Consider the following 22,552-nt stretch of genomic DNA (forward strand, 5'->3'; position numbering starts at 1 on the left):
TGCACTGTTATTAATAGCAGCAAGCACCCGGTGGAGAGATTGCGGTGGGCGGCCATTTCCACCCTCAGGGCTCTTGTGCTGTGTAGTTGCATCGGTCGCACCACCCTAGTTATGGCCCTGCCTGTTTGCCTTTTACAGTAAACATATAAATTTGTTGATCTGGCTCAGCCTGTTAGTCTGCAGTGCAGGCTAGCTAAGCAATGAAAGATACTCTACGATTTACACAAGCAGTATCACATTGCATAGGTTCAGAGGTAAGTGGACAATTAGCTGCAACACTGGCCAAGCCACCACCTCCAACATCTGATCCTATTTTTATCAAGCCTTATACGAGGTGGGAACCTTCCCGGTACAGCTGGCCACTCTCCAGGTTCCAAGCCTACATTCTCCATCTCCCAGCATCCCTTTCGCCTGGAACAGTCTTACCAGAGGTCACTGCAGATCGTCATTGCGGGACTAGGGGCTGGTGGGGTACACTCAATAGTTCCTTGGCCATCATCAGTGATGTGTGGTGAGATCAATGGCTGGGGAGCCACACATGGAGATGGGTTTGAGTGCTGGGAACCTCTCTCACCCCCTACTCACTGTAACTCTTCACTCACTACACTAAGCTTCAGCGTCTATTGATTCTCCTACCTGCTTAACTGTGTCTTCTCGCTGCTGCTGAGAGCTCTGATCTCTAAAACACTGCAGTGCATTTTCTGGTCACATGAAACATCCAAGGTGTCCATCAGTGCTTAAGACATGCCCCCATACTCAGAGGCATGTCTCTATTTGCTCTCTTTCTGTGCAGCTTACTGCCCGTGGTGTGGCCCCTCCCTCAGCTCTGCAAGCAGTGTCTGACTATACAGAAGTGAGCATGAGCTGTTGCTGCCTCATCTCTCTCGAATCCCTGCTGTCCCAGGGAGCTCCCACAAAGCTGGTGAGTGTTAACTATAAAAATGATTACGATAAACAAAGAAGATGTTTAAAAGTTATATATATTTTCTTTATATTAGTCTAATCATTTTTATATCAAATCTCAGGAGTGTGACAGGGGAGGCTGTAGACACTTTTTGGTGAGCTGGATGAGGTCATGCATTTGAGAGCTCCCTAGTTCTAAAATCTGCTTATAGTGGAAAATATGGTGCCATACAAGGTAAAAGGCATGAAAAGGTACCAACAATTGAATAAATAAGAGAAACCCACAATTTTTTAATTTGTAATCCTTGCTAAAACTGAAAGAGAAAGAACTGAAGCGTGCACTTTGGCTTTATGCAAAACTTCTGCTCTCTTCAATGACGGGATTGGCTGAGAGAGAAGCAGCAGATGAGGAAGGACAAACGTACAGCTGCATTCACAACGGACTTCAGGGGGGACAGTCTTGCAGTCCAGACTAAAGGAAGCTGCAAAAGTCTAAGTGCTGATTATATGGAGCATGGATCAGGGGCTTGTGCACACTGTGCTGTGTATCTTCACCTTCTTTTCTTTTTTAACACTGTTCACCTCTCACGACCAACTTTGTTGTGAGTCGCTTGTCCGGGAATTGTGATACACAAATGCTTCTCAACACACAATTTAGGAATGAAAGGTTACACATGACATAACTCGCATTCTTTATGCAGTAGGCACCATGCCACGCCGACTAATTATTTCTTTATGCCCTTGAATTATGACCCTGCCTTTCGCCACAAGATTCTGGTGTCGTACCGCACATGGAATGCAGAGAGTAAATGGCACAGCACCTCCCATTTGGTAATACCTTTGTCTTTATTAATATACAGCTTAGTCATACATCTGTTCTGGATGGATCCTGTGTGATCTGTGCAGCGTACAAACACTTCCTGGCTTCATACAGTGCAGATTGGCTAGATGTCATACAGAGTGCACACTGATGACAGATCAGCATTAACTCTCCACGTATTCTTGTCTTATCCTCGTATTAGATAAGCAGCTCTATACATACAGATACTCTAGGACGGGATGTAGTTATGCGGCCGCCGGTCTCAATCCTGACAGCGGAATCCCGGCAAGGGATTTAACATAGGCGTCGAAATACCGACGCCTATGTTAACCCCGACGCCGGTACGCCGAGGAGGCCAGCCCAAATGAAGGTAAGCCGGGGCGCCCTTAGCGTTAGCCGCAGAGGGGGGGTTAGGATTAGGCACTCTAGCGGGGTTAGGGTTAGGTTTGGAAGGGGGGGAGATTAGGGTTAGGCACACCTAGGGGGGGGTTAGGCACCACCGGGGGGAGGTTAGGTTTAGGCACCCTGGAAGGGTTAAGTTTAGGGTGCAGGTAGGAGGGGGGTTAGGTTTAGGCACCCCAGGGGGAGGTTAGGGTTAGGCACTAGGGGGGTTAGGCACCACTAAAGGAGGGTTAGGGGAGGGTTAGAATACCTGCCCCAGTCGGGATCTCCTCCTGCCAGGCGTCCACTGTCAGGATTTGAACCGGCGGCTAAACCGCTGCCAGCATTTCAAACCCATTCCCTGTAGGACTGACATTGTAGTATTGTAGTAGATGAGACATATATATATATATATATATATATATTTATATATAAAGTCACTGAAGCCGCCACTCCCCAACAACAAAAGATACTTGCCCAGGTGCCATCCGAGGTAGGGGAGACCTGATGTGTAGAAACGAAGGAGGCAGCAGCACTCACGGGACTTAGTAAAAAAAGACTCAGGTGCACAAACGGTGTGTAGGATTCTACACACCGTTTGTGTACCTGAGTCTTTTTTTACTAAGTCCCTTGAGTGCTGCTGCTTCCTTCGTTTCTATATATATATATATATATATATAATATATATATATATATATATATATATATATACAGAAATAGGCTCTGGCACTCCAGTGCTCTCAAACACGTATTTGCTCCGGTGCCCTCCTTGAGGGTGATGCCCCCCCACAATATACAAAGCCAAGGAAGTAAAGCGGCACTAGGTAAATAAACCCATAACCAGGGTGTTTATTAGTGTGGTCTGGTCGAAGTTTCAGGGAGCGTATCCCCTTCCTCAGGGGGTAAGTAATTATTGGGTTTACTATTTAACATTATTGTTGTATGCTCACAGTTACATTGTTTGTCCCGAGGAAGGGGATACGCTCCCCGAAACGTCGACCAGACCACACTAATAAACACCCTGGTTATGGGTGAGTGCCGCCTTACCAAATTACCGGCACTCTGTAGAAATTGGAGCCATAGAGGTACTTGCTGGGGTGATCACCTTGGGGTGATGTGCCCCTCCAAATATGCGATTACAAAAAAAGCAGCCCTCCCAGTATCACAAAATCCAGTGCTTTACTGTGCATCGTTTCGGGGTCAACCCCCCGTCATCAGGACACACAAAAAAATTATAAAACATAACAAATATTTATACTTATAAACAGGTGCATAGGTTCCACAGCGTGCAGCCCGTGTCCGGCGTGCAACTTCCGGTTTCACCTGTGACATCATACCGGTAGTGACGTCCACCAATGACAAATTTGACACTTGTTTAAGCACTTCTATTTATCTCCCTAGCAGCTGTGCTAGCCCGGGGAACCGGTGGATGTCACTTCCGGCATGATGTCACAGGTGAAACCGGAAATAGCACGCCGGACGCCGGGGACACGGGCATCACGGATGGCAGGGCATTTGTGCACATGCATAACCTTTAGCTTCACTAGCTCCGAAAAGAGCAGTGAAAAGATTCACTGCTCCAAAAGGAGCAGTGAAGCCACTCGCGGGACAGCTGATTTTCGGATCAGCTGTCACCGCGCTGGAGCAATGATGAATTGCTCCGGATTCTGTGGCAAGTTAGAATGTTAATTGTCAGCCCTATCCCCCAGTCACATCTTTTACACAGAACATGATCTATAGTCATAGAACAGCACAGAGAGGCATTATCCCGTCCTCAGATAACCTCGCCTCAGTTGATGTCAAAACACAATAGTAGTGTTATTATAACATGGGAGTGATAACATTGTGATCGGTTATTGCAGATTAGATATCGGATAATGTGTTCCCTATTTTAAATTATAGGGATACTAGAAGTCACCAAGGAGTCTACCACTGGATGGGTCCGACTCAGGAGGTCCTCTGTGTGTTTTATATATATATAATATATATATATATATATATATATAATATATATTTACTTAGTGTTTCAATTTCATACTACAGTATTGCTCCATTTCCAATCCTTGATCCTCATCAGTACGTTGACCATGTCATCTGTGGTGACTAAGGTGCCAGTCGCTGCCTCTGGTGCCTCTCCTGCCCTTAGACGGATGTTGATCTGTAAGACAGAACATGTTTTAACACTCAGCGGCTGTCACGAGAGAAAAGGAAAGCAGTATGGTTAATAGATCTGCATTTCTTCCATCAGACACTAATTAATCGCACATACAAGTAATGCTCATTTGACCTTCAACAAAACCTGATCTGCTCTGGAAATGTTTTCCTAAGCAAGCAAGCGTGTCACCATCACTGTTTCACCACAAAGCTGCTTCCTCCTCTGTAAACTGTGCTAGGGAGAACTTTTCATACTGAGTGTGCCTTGTTTGTATTGCTGGAGCTCAGCTTGTCAGAAATAAGTCGCACATTTAGGCTTAAAATTCTGTATCTGTGGAAAGTTTTCAGAATGTAGCCGATTAACTTCGTTATCTACGATTCAATGATCATGGAGGCAAAATACAATGGCCCTGAATCAGAGTGCTAATGCAGCCGCGACTCGTCTTTTCCCGGAGCGTGACAGTGCCTTTATGCTAATACAGCAGCCAATGGGATTCTTATAAGGACTCCCACTGCTCTGATACATTTTCCCACTTGCGTCCGACATTAACACTTTTTGCAGATGTTTGTAGGGGCATAGTGGACGTGAACAAGGAGGTTAGTCCACACATTGATTCCAAAACAGAGTAGGTTTTATTGAATATAACAGGATACACATGATAGAAGATAAACAGCAGCCAATATGATAGGGTATCAATCTCTCTTGGGCTAAGTACTGTACAGCCATACAGCACTGTGAGGCTCCAATACACAGTGATAGGCTTGTGCATATGTAGATACTTATAGAGCCAAGTAAACAAGTCTTGCACCTGGAGTCTAATCAGCTTGACCTTTAAGTCTAGTGACTTCTGTTGTTATTGAGACTGATGATTCATGCACAATAACACTCAGTTAACAGACAGTAGGTAGTAATAAACTGTGAATCAGGCTCAATGCTCAGTGATACAGTATTTCTGTTGCAAATTAAGGGGGAGATTTATCAAATCTTGGTGGGATATGTACCAATCCTTGGATGGAGATACAGTGGAGAAGTTGCCCATACCAACTGTTATTTTACAGACTGTGCTAGAAAAATGACAGTTAGAAGCTGATTGGTTGCTATGAGCAACTTTTCCACTTTATCTCTCTCCAAGACTTGATAACTCCCCCTAAAAGTTTACACTTCAGACGTTTTCCTGTTCATAGATTTCAAACGTAATTGAAGCCGTATTTAGGTCCTTTAGGAAAATCACCCTTGGACAGATCCTTTGGAATCAATACTTAGGGGTAGATGTACTAAGCCTTGGAGAGAGATAAAGTGGAGAGGGGTAAAGAAAGTACCAGTGAATCAGCTCCTGTCACTTTACAGTCTGTGTTTCAAAAATGACAGTTAGGAGCTGATTGGTTGGTATTTTATCTCCATCCACGGCTTAGTACATAGACCCCATATTTCCTCAGCTTTAGTATTTGTTGTATTCTGAACTATTTTGTATATACAAGCAGAGCACACTGAAGGCCTGATTCAGAGCCGCTCGTAAGCGGCCGCTCGTTCGCTCCGAGCGATGCTCGCACATCTGCGCATGCGTATGGGTCGTAATGCGCATGCGCCAACCAGTCATTGCGGTTGGAAATCGTGCGCTCGTAAAACAGCGAGGGCCTGCTAATTTGAGTGACAGAATGAGGCATTTGTGGGTGGTAACAGGGGTGGTAACAGGGGAAGGTGCCGAACGTAGGCGTGCCAAACGGTCAAAACAGGCGTTTAATGGGTATGCATAATTAACAAAGCAGCGTCATCGACCACGTCACTTGGTTGTCTTTTAGCCTGAACTGCTCGCAGTGATAGCGGTAGGAAAATCCTACCACAAGAATTGTGAGCAGTTCAGACGCATTTCGATGTACTCGATTAATCTAATAAATAGCGGAGATGAGGTATGATGCGAGCGGCCAAGGGGCGTCTTTACAAAATAGCGAGTACATGTTTCGGACGCTCAGTCAGACATAGAGGCGTCAACAGACCGCAAAGAGCGAGCACTCAATTTAAATATCCGGCCCCTTTTTCAGAACGAGCGTCCGCAAATAGCGTCCGGCTCTGAATCAGGCCCTGTGTGTCATGTTATAGTAAATGGGGATGCAGTCGGTATGTTGGCAATCACAATGTTGACAGTCAAAAGGTCGACACCATAATGTGGAATGCCACAATGGGCCTGATTCAAAAATGGACGCTAATGCAGTCGCTGCTGCGTCTGTGTGCGCAGCTGCTCTGCGAAAATATGCAAATGTCGCAGCCGCCGGGATAATGTATTGAGACGCCCACCGGCGACTGCATACAGAGACGCAGCATTGGTTGCAGATCCTGTGCTAACTGATCTTCTGAGTAACCCCATGGTCGCAGAATGGCCATGTGTACTGCGGTGCCGGAGCCTTGTTACCTGCGTACTGGATCACAGACACAGTTTGCGGCTCATCCTGAGAATGGTCACGACGCGTCTGCATTCATTGCCGCCACTCCCCAGTTACCTGCCCTAAACGCTCTCTCACTGTCAATCACACAGCGTGTAAAAAAGACTGCGGCAATGGACCTTGGCGCATGCGCTGTGCGACTTAGATTTTACAGATAATCGGTCAACATAAAAATCGGAAAATAGTGTACATCTCTGAATAAGGCCCAGTGTTGTCATGGTTAAAATGTCAACAACCAACATGTCGACATGGTCAAAATGTTGATGTGTGAAATGTCAACACAGTTAAATGCCATCTTTAGAAATCTTAGGGTTAGGGTTAGCATCAGGGTTGGCATTTGGGGTTAGAGTAGGGCGACTACCGATCCTTCGGCAGACAGATCGTGCTGTCACCACCGGCAATCGTGCGGTCTCTGCAGACCACACGATATGCCGGATTCCCCCTCCTTCATCTGAATGGGATCGTACATCGCATCAAAGATCAGATGGTTTTGCAGGAAGATCTGAGGATGCGATGTACGGCCCCACGGGAACGCGCAGCACGATATCAGGTACGATATTGTGCCCATATGCAGCATGATATAGCACCTATATCGTGCCGATCCGTTGGATCGGCACGTATATCGTGCCGTGTATGGGGGCCTTTAGACATTAGGTACCTGTTGGCTGTTGACATTGAACATGTGTCGACATTTTGTAAGTCTCAACGTTCTTGGTACATGGATGTCCACATTTTGCCTGTCGACATATCATTGTCTACATTATGTTGTCTACATAAAGACTGTTGACACGGATATTGCCGACAAAATATACCGAACCCAGTAAATGACTTAAGGATATTTTGCATCTACCTGAAGACAACTGGAAGGAAGTGCTGTCCTTGTTTATCGACACCATCACTGAACCAGTGCAATCCATGGTCTCTGCACAGTCTGTTTTCATAACAGAGGCATAACTTCAGTTAGAAATACATCTTAAATGGAGATTCTTAATACAGCAGTGTCTACATAGCCTATAGGTTTGCTCTTTGGGCTTCAGGACAAACCTAATTCCACTGTTATGGTAGATGGAGGAGTTGTATACTGTATGTCAATAGTAAAATGTAGTACAGTATATGCTTCTCTAGAGCATTCAAACAGAGAAAAATTGCAACCTAGGAAAAAAAATTGTGACGTACAAACCAGGATCCAAACTCAAACTAGTAGCAACAGTAACTTTCTTCTCTAGTGTTAAAACAGAATGAAAATTGTATCTATAACCAGCAACGACACTGCTCAACATTACAGCAAAGCATCATAAAACACACTTCTAGTGAGCAGAACATCTCTAACCCTTCGGAAAATCTTTGTTGTATAACCAGACAACCCATTATCTTGCTGTCAAAATAGGTGTTTATTTCAATCTAATGCGCCCTAAACTTTCTCTTGAGCAAAGGCCCTTTCACTCTACCTAAGCTGCTAAGAATGTTGATTGATGGTGTTTCTCTAAGCTTGTCTCAGCAATGGCCTTAACAAGCAGCCCAACAGACAGCGGTAAACTCTCATCCAAAGCTTTGAAGATGCAGCAGGGTAAATAAATAAGATTTAACCTAAGCCAGAGCAGCCAGGATAGGACACCATCTGTAGGACTGAAAGTTCATAAGCCTCACAGCGGGGAGAGAGAGTGCTCAAATTACTAAAATACTTTCTAAAATGTTAATCATGACTTCTGCTGTTTAGCTGTGCGATGGAGGCTGCATCTGAGTTCCCCTCCATGAAAATGTATCAGGAATGTGTTACTGCAGGCGGTATCAATTATGTCCTACGGTGTCAATGGACAAGCCATGTTGACTTTCATCTAAATTACCTTGGACATAGACGCAGAAAATTGAAGTTCATGTCACCCATCCGCTGATAATTTACTGTCAAATATAAGACGCGCTCGGCGGCCGCTCAGGGAAATAGTTACTGGAAATTATTCCTTAATTCAAACCTGTACCTGTGTGAAACAGGGCATAACATTCACACACATAAGACGTGGCCACACAAGGCACTTCTCGCTGCTTTTATATAGCCCTTGTTTTGGAATGTTTTTATTACCTACCTTTTGGCTATTTTGTTACACTGTACAATAGATTAATACTTTTAATTTGTTTCCTTTCTAATAATAGTCATATATTACTAATTTGAGGTCAAGAAAAACTAAAATGATTTCAGAATGTTTTTACTAGCTCTATTTTCTGAGCTACACTACGTGCACTATACTGTATGTACATTAGTAATATAGTCATAGTGAAAAGCTATTTTAAAATAATCTGATATTTTCTTGATAGAAAATAAATAACAGTTGCTTAAATTCAATCACAAATAAGAACACAAAACGAAACATACAGCATAGGAAACAAACATACAGCATACGAAACAAACATACAGCATAGGAAACAAACATAAAGCATAGGAAAGTACTATGTAATATAGTGGCCTATACATGGGGGTGCTTTCTCTTTGCTTGTCGCTTGTACTCCTCTTCTGGGGCATCTCTTGTCACTGTCCTACAGTAGTGATCACCGACCCTGATATCTTTGTTCCATTGCTGAAATGTCTTGGTGGAATCGCTCACTATGCTTGTCACTCAGTGCACCACAGTTATCTTGTGTGGGTAATCCTGTGAATCGCATATATTTGACTAGGGGAGGGGACAAATAACTGATTAATTTAATTGGGTCATTAGGCCCCGCCCCCTCTGAGCGGAACGCAGATTGCTGGTAAGATTTTCTCCATTCTGCCCACATCACAAGGAATACCCCTACATCGTCATAAATGGGCTATATCTCGGAACTCAGAGCTAACTGAGAGTTTTATGTCACATTCATTCTTTGCATGCTGAAATCAATTAGAAGTAACTATTTTCACATCGGAAACATTTTCATTGTTGTGCAGTGTTCTCAGTGCATTCTCAAAGTGGAGTAATACCATAGGGCCTGATTCTGAGGTGCAGGCAACGACAATATTGGAGCAAATGCGTCTGAGTTGCTAAGAAGTCGCACAGTGATACGTCCCAGGGTGTGCACACACAGTCCCAGAATCACATTGGAAATGTGCTGGGTGTTCTTGGGCAGTGACAGGGAGGTGGCTATTCAGAAGCACGGTGATGCAACATCTTATAGGCGTGATATGGGTAGTGTCACAGAAGTGGTTGCGAACTCAGACATCTAATCGCTTGCATTGGAGGCCATAACCTGATGGATAATCTGCACCTACAGTAGCAGGGGATGGGGCAACTTTTAATGTTGCGTCTGATGGTAGATCTAAAGATGCACAAGGTGGGTTCCCCAGTCCTTGCACATTCATGGGGGGGGGGGCACCTTTAATAAACTTTTGCAAATGCAATTTTTTTTTAGCTTGTCTATTTTAGAACATCGTTCTTTAAAACAAATATATAAATAAAAATATAGGATAAAGTGGATGGTTAGAGTTTCTAGTCCACATTATTACAGAGTTCAAGACTGTTCTAGGACTTTATATACCATGAGCTATAGGTCTTAGAACAATAGATCAAATTAGATCAGGTATATATAAAAGCCATGGTGGCTCATTCAATCATATGCTCCTGAGAAAGCTGGACAATAATACATCCAGCGAAACGCGTTGAGAGCTACATGTTTCATGCTGACCTAGCTCTGGAAGTTCTGTGGACATTTACTCTGTGGACCTTGATCTCCTTTATTCCCCCTGGAATTGGCAGAAACAATGGACATCCGGAGACTTTACCAGAACCCATTCATATGCAACTATAATGCTGCTAAGGGACTGTATCATCCGTGAGAAGGTGGAGTACACATCAACCCATTTTTGTGCAAATTACGCTGCCCAGGGATTGTGTGACATCCATTACACCTGGATCCGGTAATACTATATGTTGCCATAAAGGGAGTTTCTTGTCCACATTATTACAGAGTTCAAGACTGTTCTAGGACTTTATATACCATGAGCTATAGGTCCTAGGACACTTACCTAGTGTTCAATCGCATACATTGATATACCGACTGTGATTTTATTATTTTTATGTGATTTTTTATCTAACCATCCACTTTATCCTATATTTTTATGAGTGTTTAGCGCTGGTAACTTTATTTATATATTTGATATTATCTCAAGAGGCTGACACCCTCTATACCAGCTGCTCTCTGTCAGCGCTTGTGGTTCTTTTCCATATATCTTGTTCTTTAAAACAAGCATATTACTAGCTTAACTTTGATTTTTTTTCCCCGTCCATATGGCCTTGTTTATGATGGTGTTAGCACATTTAGAAGAAATCCAGCATGTGAAATAAAAGCAGTGTCAGGTAATAATAAGTAAATTAGAACTCAGTGTTGCTCTGAAGGTGTTCCGCTAGCTGGTAGAGTGTGCTCTGGAGGTGTTCCGCTAGCTGGTACAGCGTGCTCTGGAGGTGCTCCGCTAGCTTGTAGAGCGTGCTCTGGAAGTGCTCCGCTAGCTGGTAGAGCGTGCTCTGGAGGTGCTCCGCTAGCTGGTAGAGTGTGCTCTGGAGGTGTTCCGCTAGCTGGTACAGCGTGCTCTGGAGGTGCTCCGCTAGCTTGTAGAGCGTGCTCTGGAAGTGCTCCGCTAGCTGGTAGAGCGTGCTCTGGAGGTGCTCCGCTAGCTGGTAGAGTGTGCTCTGGAGGTGCTCCGCTAGCTGGTAGAGTGTGCTCTGGAGGTGCTCCGCTAGTTGGTAGAGTGAGCTCTGGAGGTGCTCCGCTAGCTGGTAGAGCGTGCTCTGGAGGTGTTCCGCTAGCTGGTAGAGCATGCTCTGGAGGTGCTCCGCTAGCTGGTAGAGTGTGCTCTGGAGGTGCTCTGCTAGCTGGTAGAGCATGCTCTGGAGGTGCTCCGCTAGCTGGTAGAGTGTGCTCTGGAGGAGGTGCTCTGCTAGCTTGTAGAGCGTACTCTAGAATTGCTTCGCTAGCTGGTAGAGTGTGCTCTGGAGGTGCTCCGCTAGCTGGTACAGTGTGCTCTGAAGGTGTTCCGCTAGCTAGTAGAGCTTGCTCTGGAGGTGTTCCGCTAGCTGGTAGAGCATGCTCTGGAGGTGCTCCGCTAGCTGGTAGAGCATGCTCTGGAGGTGCTCCGCTAGCTGGTAGAGCATGCTCTGGAGCTGCTCTGCTAGCTGGTAGAGCATGCTCTGGAGCTGCTCCGCTAGCTGGTAGAGTGTGCTCTGGAGGTGTTCCGCTAGCTGGTACAGCGTGATCTGGAGGTGCTCCGCTAGCTTGTAGAGCGTGCTCTGGAAGTGCTCCGCTAGCTTGTAGAGCTTGCTCTGGAGGTGCTCCGCTAGCTGGTAGAGTGTGCTCTGGAGGTGCTCCGCTAGCTGGTAGAGCGTGCTCTGGAGGTGCTCCGCTAGCTGGTAGAGCATGCTCTGGAGGTGTTCCGCTAGCTGGTAGAGCATGCTCTGGAGGTGCTCCGCTAGCTGGTAGAGCGTGCTCTGGAGCTGCTCTGCTAGCTGGTAGAGCATGCTCTGGAGGTGCTCCGCTAGCTGGTAGAGTGTGCTCTGGAGGAGGTGCTCTGCTAGCTTGTAGAGCGTACTCTAGAATTGCTTCGCTAGCTGGTAGAGGGTGCTCTGGAGGTGCTCCGCTAGCTGGTACAGTGTGCTCTGAAGGTGTTCCGCTAGCTAGTAGAGCGTGCTCTGGAGGTGTTCCGCTAGCTGGTAGAGCATGCTCTGGAGGTGCTCCGCTAGCTGGTAGAGCATGCTCTGGAGCTGCTCTGCAAGCTGGTAGAGCATGCTCTGGAGGTGCTCCTCTAGCTGGTAGAGTGTGCTCTGGAGGAGGTGCTCTGCTAGCTTGTAGAGCGTACTCTAGAATTGCTTCGCTAGCTGGTAGAGTGTGCTCTGGAGGTGTTCCGCTAGCTGGTAGAGTGTGCTCTGGAGGTGCTCCGCTAGCTAGTAGAGTGTGCTCTGGAGGTGCTCCGCTAGCTGGTAGAGCATGCTCTGGAGGTGCTCCGCTAGCTGGTAGAGTGTGCTCTGGAGGTGCTCCGCTAGCTGGTAGAGTGTGCTCTGGAGGTGCTCCGCTAGCTAGTAGAGTGTGCTCTGGAGGTGCTCCGCTAGCTGGTAGAGCATGCTCTGGAGGTGCTCCGCTAGCTGGTAGAGTGTGCTCTGGAGGTGCTCCGCTAGCTGGTAGAGTGTGCTCTGGAGGTGCTCCGCTAGCTGGTAGAGCATGCTCTGGAGGTGCTCCGCTAGCTGGTAGAGTGTGCTCTGGAGGTGCTCCGCTAGCTGGTAGAGTGTGCTCTGGAGCTGCTCTGCTAGCTGGTAGAGCATGCTCTGGAGGTGCTCCGCTAGCTGGTAGAGTGTGCTCTGGAGGAGGTGCTCTGCTAGCTTGTAGAGCGTACTCTAGAATTGCTTCGCTAGCTGGTAGAGTGTGCTCTGGAGGTGCTCCGCTAGCTGGTACAGTGTGCTCTGAAGGTGTTCCGCTAGCTAGAAGAGCGTGCTCTGGAGGTGTTCCGCTAGCTGGTAGAGCATGCTCTGGAGGTGCTCCGCTAGCTGGTAGAGCATGCTCTGGAGGTGCTCCGCTAGCTGGTACAGTGTGCTCTGGAGGTGCTCCGCTAGCTGGTAGAGTGTGCTCTGGAGGTGCTCCGCTAGCTGGTAGAGTGTGCTCTGGAGGTGCTCCGCTAGCTTGTAGAGCGTGCTCTGGAGGTGTTCCGCTAGCTGGTAGAACATGCTCTGGAGGTGCTCCGCTAGCTGGTAGAGCGTGCTCTGGAGCTGCTCTGCTAGCTGGTAGTGCATGCTCTGGAGGTGCTCCGCTAGCTGGTAGAGTGTGCTCTGGAGGAGGTGCTCTGCTAGCTTGTAGAGCGTACTCTAGAATTGCTTCGCTAGCTGGTAGAGTGTGCTCTGGAGGTGCTCCGCTAGCTGGTACAGTGTGCTCTGAAGGTGTTCCGCTAGCTAGTAGAGCGTGCTCTGGACGTGTTCCGCTAGCTGGTAGAGCATGCTCTGGAGGTGCTCCGCTAGCTGGTAGAGCATGCTCTGGAGCTGCTCTGCTAGCTGGTAGAGCATGCTCTGGAGGTGCTCCGCTAGCTGGTAGAGTGTGCTCTGGAGGAGGTGCTCTGCTAGCTTGTAGAGCGTACTCTAGAATTGCTTCGCTAGCTGGTAGAGTGTGCTCTGGAGGTGTTCCGCTAGCTGGTAGAGTGTGCTCTGGAGGTGCTCCGCTAGCTAGTAGAGTGTGCTCTGGAGGTGCTCTGCTAGCTGGTAGAGTGTGCTCTGGAGGTGTTCCGCTAGCTGGTAGAGCATGCTCTGGAGGTGTTCCGCTAACTGGTAGAGCGTGCTCTGGAGGTGTTCCGCTAGCTGGTAGAGCGTGCTCTGGAGGTGCTCTGCTAGCTGGTAGAGCATGCTCTGGAGGTCCTCTGCTAGCTGGTAGAGCATGCTCTGGACGTGCTCCGCTAGCTGGTAGAGCATGCTCTGGACATGCTCCGCTAGCTGGTAGAGCATGCTCTGGAGGTGCTCCGCTAGCTTGTAGAGTGTGCTCTGGAAGTGCTTCGCTAGCTGGTACAGCGTGCGGTTGGTGTAGAAAGGTTCTTCTTGACCAACTGGGACAATTTATTTGTTGTCCACAGACTCTACAGTAGGGATTGTTGAAAAGAGTGGATGGATGATGGATTTTAAGGTAGGAAGTATTGGTCAGGGAGGATGTACGGTATGATGGAAAAAATGAGCAGGAAGCAGATGGAAAAGGATTAAGTAAAGGCAATGGGGAGGAAAGGGAGGTTGAGTTAAGTTAGAACGGGCAATAAGGGTGGGCTTATAATCAGAATAATATGAAATGTATGGTAACCACTGATGAGTATTGTAAGCAAGGCAGTGAATGTGCAGTAATGTTGTTAGAGGATAATTATGATACAGTAGTCGTAACGTGGATGAGTGAGACTCTGGGCTGGCTGGTGAAGTTACAGGGGATTACCATGTTTAGGAAGGGAAGAAACAAGAAGAGAAGGATTTTGTCTTTTTATCCTGCACAAGACTTTCCCTTTGGAAGGCAAATTGTCGGGATAGATATATGGAGACAAAGTTGGCAATAGAGAACTGACAGGGATTTGACACAAATTAGAAAGAATTTCATGTTAAATATAAACTATAGAGACAACAGAGGGAGGGCCGTGGAAGCGGTAAGGCCACTGCCCCGACAGCAGCCTTTTCCAGGTTGCAGGATGCCTGGAGATGCTCTATACGGCATAGAAACTACGTGTCTGGCACCCATCGTCCTGCTCTCTGCAACTGTTGTGTAACGTCATGGTGTCATGTCCGCTGTGGCTTGGGCTGGTGGCCCAGGGCGGCTCTGTTCCATTCTACAGCACTGGTAAGGGGTCGGCTCACTTCAATATAATACAATGCTGTCTTTGATCGCTGTGGTGTCTGCTCTACTGTCCACAGCCGAAAACTAGATTCTCGCATATTGTTTTTTGTAGGGATGACAGTTTTTAGGAGGTACACATGCTGAGCCCCTAAGCAACTGCATGTGGACCCAAGTAAAACTATAAACCCACTATGGAGGGGAGATGTAATAAACCTTCGAGAGAGATAAAATGGAGTTGGGCCTTGCAACCAATCAGCTTCTGACTGTCATTTGTCTAGCACAGTGTATGAGATGACACTTAGAAGGTTTGATACATCTCCCCCTATGTCTTATGGCGGGTACATGCAGGTCCGATGGGCGACATCGTTAGCGAGGGCCATACTGCCGGATGCAGCATGGCCCCCGACATTGCTGCTGTCATTGGCAAGTGCGTACGCACTTGCCAATGCCGGCACCCCGCCGGGTCCTGGCGCTAACGATGTCGGTACACGCTAGACATCGTCTAGCGTGTACCGGCCTTTAGACTTTCGGGCACCTTTATAGCCAATCAGCGCCACTTTGATTGGTGGAAAGCAGAGCAATAAAGGAAATCACAGATGGTCATCCTGAAACACTTCAGTGGACGCATTGGGGGGCCCTCTAACCTTACAAAAAAGGGTCACGCATTACCCATAATCTCAGTATCAACAGGTAAAACTGTAACTTTAATCAAACAAAGAGAGGCCAATTTGTAATAACATATCAACAGGCATTTTAAATAAGTGTTATAAAATCTTACGTTAAAGCAGGAGAGAACAGGGGCCACAGGAGAAGGCTCGGGGGTCCACCTGTGGCCCCTCACATTACTCATGGGTTTAACATGATGAACAGAGATAATATTTTAAATAATTTTGAGAAATATATAAAATTATGATATTCTTCTACAAAGCTCAAGGTGCAATGTAATTCCATTGGGGTGATTGAAACGATAATTTTTATAGATGAGGGGCCACACGTTCAGAGGTTTAGGCTGCCTCCCCCTTGAAAATATAACACATACACAGAAGATAAGGCTCATGGGGGGAAGAAATCTCCAGAAACCCCTAAGCAACTGCATTTGGATGCCTGGTGAGACATTGCAATGGTGGAGACCGAGCGGAATGAACCCCCCTGACTGGGCACCCTGCACCCATAATAAAAACACCACTGGGACTAGTGCAATAATTCTATTTTATAAAGACTGGGGCAGTCGTCTTGCTGTTAGTCTGCTTTGCTTCTCTCTGTATCATTAACGTGACTGTGCTGAATGCCGTAGCAGGTAATTATTATTAATTCCATCTGACAGATCAGAAGGAACAGCGCGATGTCAGCCTGACAGCATGCATTTACTATAATCCCATACATGGAATACAGTCCATGTGTACATTCACCTAATTTCTCTTCTCCCCGTCGTACAGGCCCGCGTCTCTGGGTTGCAGCATATGTACATTCCAGATGGGAGACAGATATGAAGTTGGAACGAGATACTGTTTCATGGTTACAAAGCCTTGCTGTGGCCTGGAGCTCAAACCGAGTTCTTGGGTCATTCTAAGGGGATAATCCTCATTGGAGACAATCTGCAACAGTGTGATTCCAGTTCAACACATTCTGACTCGCTTCCATTTCCTGCTCGTAAAAAGCAGCAGTATATAACCTGCAGGGATAGCATGTTTGTGCAAACACTCCGTCCATAGGAGACAGTTCTCCAGCTTTCCTAACAGTCTCTGACTGTGTCTCTGTCTGTTTGTCTAACAATGTAACAGAGAATTATATTCAATGTCAACTGTTTACTGGCCTCATAGCGGGTTATGTGCAGCTCTGTTTCTGCTGTTCTGGGCAAAAATGTACAATTAAGAATTTCCTGTACCAGTGTCGGGCAACAGGCGTGTCTAGGGCATACTGTACTTGCCTCACCTCCTGGAATGGCCGGGAGGCTCTAGAAAATTGTGTGGCACTCCCGGCCACCCAGAAGAGTGGCCAAGTCTCCCAGAGCCTCCACCAACCCCGGCTGTAGCCGCCCACTTCCCGTTTGAAGTGGGCGGTACACTTCATCTTGGCCCTGTCTCCACTTTACAATGCCAGTAACCGTGGTCTTGTCTAGAGTTGGTGGGGCCAAGATGATCACTTCACCATGCCCCCAGCACTGCCGACTTCTGCAGCCCCCCCGCCCACCCCCCCCGCAGTGCACATGGTTTACGACTGTATGCACAGAAGTGTAATTTAGGAGCAATGGCGTTTTTAATGCATGCCCACGCTATGGCTCCCATTCCTGTACTGAATTTTGCTAAAGTGGGAATGGCCGGTATAAATTTGAAAAGACACTAAATTCATAATTACATAATCTATTTTTATCGGATAATATTTTAATTATGTCAGGAAATGGACCCAACTGAAGACTCTGCTTCGTGCTGCCTTTACCCTGCTCCCATCCACTCTATGCCACCCTCACCCCTCCCATCTCTACTCTATGCCACCTTTTCTGTTCCCCTCTGCACTTTGTGATATGTTTACCCCATGTCCTGTGTCGCTCTCCAGTTTCTGCCCAGGGGCAGGCACACTGACCAATGTCTGTAGTTGTCCTGCCTGCACTGTGCATTAAAGTCTCGGATGTCTGGTTCACTACAGTGAGATGAGTGATCCAAACAGTATCAGCACAGCCTGCCAGACTTGTAAAGTCATGGGAAAGATTTCTGAACTGCACAACCTAAATATATATATAATGGGAGGTGCTACCTGATGAGACTAATTGCAGGCACAGAAACAGACAAATCTCAGGTGCACAACTCCAAATTACTAATAATATATAAATGCAATAAAATTTTGCAATCAATAGAGGTTTTTAGCATAATCATGGCCAAGGTTATGGGCCTACCCACCATATCCAGGTAACCTCTTTCGGGTAGGTCCCTAACATACTAGGGTTCAAATCCAGAGCGCAGGACCCCCAAAACTGGCCCAGCCAAGCTGCCCCAGGGCACCGCCATAGTAAGAAAAGTGCAGTGTAAAGAGATGGTTAAGAGCAGCTGCAGCTGCATATAAAGAATGAAAATAAAAAAGTGAAGTACATGTATAATAAACACACAGTGAAGGGTTAAAATGTGTTATAAAGGAAAATGTGTTATAATGCGGTGCCCTGAAACAGATCAACCAAAGCAATCCAGGGGGACCCACGCCCCAAAAATGAACCAAAGTTACACTACAGTATATAACTTGTAGGACTTACCTAGAATTGTGCCTAATACCAGTGTGCATATACATTACCATACTCCATGCTTTTAAACCCTTCCTTATTGGTTTATTTTCCTTTATAACACATTTTTACCCTTCACTGTGTGTTTATTATACATGTACTTCACTTTTTATTTTCATTCTTTATATGCAGCTGCAGCTGCTCCTAACCATCTCTTTACACTGCACTTTTCTTACTATGGCGGTGCCCTGGGGCGGCTTGGCAGGGCCAGTTTTGGGGGGTCCTGCGCTCTGGATTTGAACCCTAGTATGTTAGGGACCTACCCGAAAGAGGTTACCTGGATATGGTGGGTAGGCCCATAACCTTGGCCATGATTATGCTAAAAACCTCTATTGATTGCAAAATTTTATTGCATTCATATATATTATTAATAATTTGGAGTTGTGCATCTGAGACTTGTAAAGTCAGTCAGATTGTGGTCCACCCAGATGGCGCCCTCCGCTGCCGTCCATACGCAAAGCACCCCCTCCACGTGCTCCACCCACTCAATGCCCATGAGTATGCGGCCTGCCAAGCAGTTTGTAACACTAGTTGAATGTGGTTGCAGTCATGTTATTGCAGATAGGTGTCTATTTCTTTGGTTAAATCTATTGTTTTTGGGCAGCACAGACGGTGTAATGGTTAGCGTTACTGCCTCACAGCACTGAGGTCGTGGGTTCGATTCCCACCACGGCCATACCTGTGCTGAGTTTGTATATTCTCCCTGTGCTTGCGTGGGTTTCCTCCGGGTACTCCGGTTTCCTCCCACACTCTAAAAATATACTGGTAGGTTAATTGGCTCCCAACACAAAATTAACCCTAGTGTGTATGTGTGCGCATGTGATAGGGAGTATAGAGTGTAAGCTTCACTGGGGCAGGGACTGATGTGAATGGTAAGATATTCTCTGTAAAGCGCTGCGGAATATGTGTGCGCTATATAAATAACTGGTGATAAATAAATAATTGTTTTAAGTTATTATTGAGATTAAGGATAATGTGTGGCTCTGAAGTGTATCAGGTTGGCTATCACTGTTCTAAAGGATGCTTCGAGATTTGGTAACATGCACTCTGTAGAAACAATATGCAAACAAGCCACCTCAAAAGGAGAGTAGACATCTGGGAAACAGAATGCACCTGTCACCTGTGGGGTTGATATTGAAATGTGTTTGACTCTGCATTGATCTAGAGCTTAGTGTGTGTATATATATATATATATATATGTATATACATAGACCACCCTTCCTTCTCCATACTATGTTCCCATCAACTCCTGGCATGCTCTGGTCCATGAATCAGACGCATTCGTTATGGGATCCCGGCTGCCGCATGGCCGACAGTTCGATTCCCGGCTGCAGCAGCCCGACAAAACAGCAGAGCCCGACAGCACTGGAAATCCCGATCGTCCCGAAAGGTAAGTATAAAATAACCTAACCAACCCCCCTAACCTTCCTTAGGGGTGCCTAACCCTAACCTCCCCCCCAAGTGCCTAACCCTAACCTCCAACCTCTAAGTGCCTGACCCTAAGCCCCCCTTCCCCGCTGCCTAAACCTAAGTCCCCGGGGGGGTGCCTAACCCTAACATCCCATTGGGGGTGCCTAATCCTAACCCTCCCTTCCCCTAGCCTAACCCTAACCCTCCCGGGGGGGTGCCTAACCCTAAGTTCCCCCCGGGTGCCCTAAGGGAAAAAGGGAAAAAGAGCATGTTAGAGAGTTATAGACAAGGTCATTCACACTTCTGTCTTTGCTCTGTTGCACAGGGCTTGGTTTATAAAGTGAAGAACAGGGCACAAACAGTAATTGTAGTATTGATAATAAATCCCTACAGTGAAAACAATATGCATAATGGTGATCTTTTTACAGAATGGATGATTGCATCCTGCTACGTTACTGTCACGGGCTCTGAGGAGATTTCCCCAGTTAATGGGATGAAAGCTGAGGTCCCGGGTTGAGGAAGGAACCGGAGGCATGGGGCCTGTATATAAGACTTCCTCATCCACGGATATCAGACGTTGGCGAGACCAGTACAAAAGTGCGGAGTCTAATCAGCCGGGAGGTGTTAACCAGTGACCCCACCAATCGGGATATGGGTTTAGATGTACCCAGCTGGCAGGTCGCGGTCCTTTGCACTGGTGTCCAATACCATGGGAATGGAGTACAATATACGATGGCCTGAGGAGATGAAGTATGCCACAGGAGGAGGAAAGGAGTATTGGGATGCCAGTATGCCAATGGGAAATCCTCGAGGGAGATTCTTCCAGAGAGAGTCCTGGATGCTAACTTGCATCAGGAGATGCTAAAGACCCCAGAAAGGGGTCCGGGACATGAGTCTGCGTCAATAGGAGGTAAGTGCTCACAGGCTAGATGTTAGGATGCACAATAGCGCTATGGGTTGGCACTTGGTGCACACAGGCTAGGGGTTCGGATGCACTGTTGCACTGTAGTTGGTACTCGATGCACACAGGTCAGATGTTAGGCGCACTGTTGCAGAGTGAGGTGTTACTTTGTCTGGCACACAGGTTAGATGTTAAGAACACTGTTGCACGGTAGTTGGTACTCGATGCACACAGGTCAGATGTTAGGCGCATTGTTGCAGAGTGAGAGTTGGTATAGACTTGCACACAGGCTAGATGTAGGTTGCTCTGTTGCAGAAAAGGTAAGTACTTAGTCACCAGTAACTCGAGGGAACCTGGAACGAGTTAGTAGCAAAACACACAGGTAGCGACAACATTGCACAGGCAACTTCCTGTGATCCGGAGTCTGGCTTTATCCCCTGCAGTAGCAGATCATTGGTGGACAGCATCAGCTGACCAGCACCATGCTACCATTGGGTATAGAGTCATCAGGTGATGCAAACGGTCATGGCTGCGTCCATGACAGCAACCGCAGAAACCAGACATGGAGCAGTCCGAGGCAGTTCACATGGCACTAGGCAGAATACTCAGCACGTACCCTCCGCTGCACCCGACGTCTGACCCCACGGGAGGTCAGGGAAAGCCGGCGCAAAGGTGAGTTACGGCCGATCCTAGGCCGCAACCTGACAGTTACCTCATCATTGATTTTCCTTCATCATTATGTATAAACTAATATTTCCACATTCTATTTCACGAATTCGTCAACAGGCATATCATTCATCATACTCAGAACATAACACAGCACAAAGGACCACTGCTGTCTAGGTGTATCAGTAGCAAGTAAAGGAAGAAGAGACCCAGACACCTCCCCAATAAAGAGCTTTATCTGTCATTAGAAATATACAATGTTTACTTATAAGAAACAGAGTATCACGCCTGAGGGTTGGCGTTGATCGGAACAGGCATGGGATTCTTAAGTAGAGACTTGGGAGGTCATGGATGAAGTTGGGAGGCTTGAGCCAAGACTTCCTCATGTATGAGGTGAGGAGCTAGAAGAGCAGTAGAGGATGATAGGCCTGAAGGCAAGGACAGGAATGCAATGTCTTTATTAACAGCGAGTAGGAATGAGAACTGGAGATAATGATACTGTATAGATGAGCAGAATCTGGTTGGGCCGATGATGCCGGATTGTTGGGTAGGGCCGGAATGACCGGTAATGCAGAACTGAAGAGCTGGATCGGCTTGAGACTGATAGTGATGAACTGGAGTTCTGAATCGGTTGGAGACCGATGAAGATGTTTTGAATTGATTTGAGACCGATGATCATTAGTGGAGATCCTGGAGTGGTTTGAGACCGATGTTGATGAATTAAAGAGAGGAACAAAAAAAAAAACTGTGCTGCAATGGTGAGAAAAATATATATTAAGTGATGGTGCTTGATAGACCAATTAAATACAGGCTGCTTCTGACTATATATAAAAAACATTTATTTAAAAAACAGATACAATATATGATTATTAATATCAGTAGTACATTCCCAATAATGGATAATAAGTTAGTAACAAATTCACAAGGCTATGTCAATACAATGTATCCTATTAGGTGTATGGCTTATGCACTCATAGCGAACACTGGGCCTGATTCAGAGCCGGACGCTATTTGCGCTCGCTCGTTCAGAAAAAGTGGCCGGCTATTTAAATTGAGCGTCTGTTGACGCCTCTATGTCTGAGCGAGCGAACGAAACATGCGCTCGCTATTTTGTAAAGACGCCCCCTGGCCGCTCGCATCATACGTCATCTCCGCTATTTATTAGATTAATCGAGTACATCGAAAGGCGTCTGAACTGCTCGCAGTGCTTGTGGTTGGATTTTCCTACCGTAAACATGCGAACAGTTCAGGCTAAGAGACAACCAAGTGACGTGGTCGATGACGCTGCTTTGTTAATTATGCACACCCT

This window comes from Taudactylus pleione, unplaced genomic scaffold (assembly GCF_031769625.1).
Source record: "Taudactylus pleione unplaced genomic scaffold, aTauple2 ptg000638l, whole genome shotgun sequence".
NCBI classification, from domain to species: domain Eukaryota; kingdom Metazoa; phylum Chordata; class Amphibia; order Anura; family Myobatrachidae; genus Taudactylus; species Taudactylus pleione.